The sequence below is a fragment of the Galeopterus variegatus genome, unplaced genomic scaffold, assembly GCF_000696425.1.
Source record: "Galeopterus variegatus unplaced genomic scaffold, G_variegatus-3.0.2 Scaffold10136, whole genome shotgun sequence".
In the NCBI taxonomy this organism is placed as follows: Eukaryota; Metazoa; Chordata; class Mammalia; order Dermoptera; family Cynocephalidae; genus Galeopterus; species Galeopterus variegatus.
In genome coordinates this window covers 63,867-64,457 of record NW_007736247.1, presented here as the reverse complement: position 1 = coordinate 64,457, position 591 = coordinate 63,867, and the positions used below count along the sequence as shown (strand labels likewise).

At 59.2% G+C, this 591-nt stretch overlaps 1 pseudogene; it reads right to left on the bottom strand.

Moving 5' to 3' along the window:
- The window catches only part of LOC103609819, a 14,813-nt pseudogene that overhangs the window by 2,492 nt on the left and 11,730 nt on the right, over positions 1-591 (bottom strand).

Below are 591 nucleotides of genomic sequence, written 5' to 3'. Positions count from 1 at the left end.
TGGGAGGTGGCCTAGTGACACTGTGCGATCGAGGGCCAGAGTGCTCACCTAAGGAAAAGCATGTCCAGCACCTGCTGGGGACTGGCAAAGTTCCTGTAGCTGTACAAAAACGAGTGGATGTAGGAAGAGTTGCCACCCAGGACAGCGGGCAGCAGGTGCTCCACCCGCCTCTTCAGGGTGCCTGCTGGGATAGGCCACACCATGTGAGTGGCTTCCATGCTCAGAGAAGAGTTTTCTTCACTCTGGGACAGAACAGGGGAGAGATACACAGTGACAGCACCGTGAAACCACAGGAGGGAAGGGGCTGGAGGCCAGTCTTTGCCGCAGGGAGGACATGAGAATACAGCCTGAGGGCCCAGGGTTCATGTACAGGGTGGTGGTTGCCACCCTGGAAGTCCCCTTTCGCCCTCCAGCCATGATCTGAGGTGTGAACACACCAGGACCAGCAGATTTATAACCGTCCCACCCTCTGCCCCTACCCAGGGAGGGTGTCCCATGTCCCCATTCGCAACACACTAAGGAGGAGGGGGTGTGGTCACCCAGGGAGGCTCACAGTGCTGGCCTGACCTGACCTGGCCCGCCCTCCCCTCT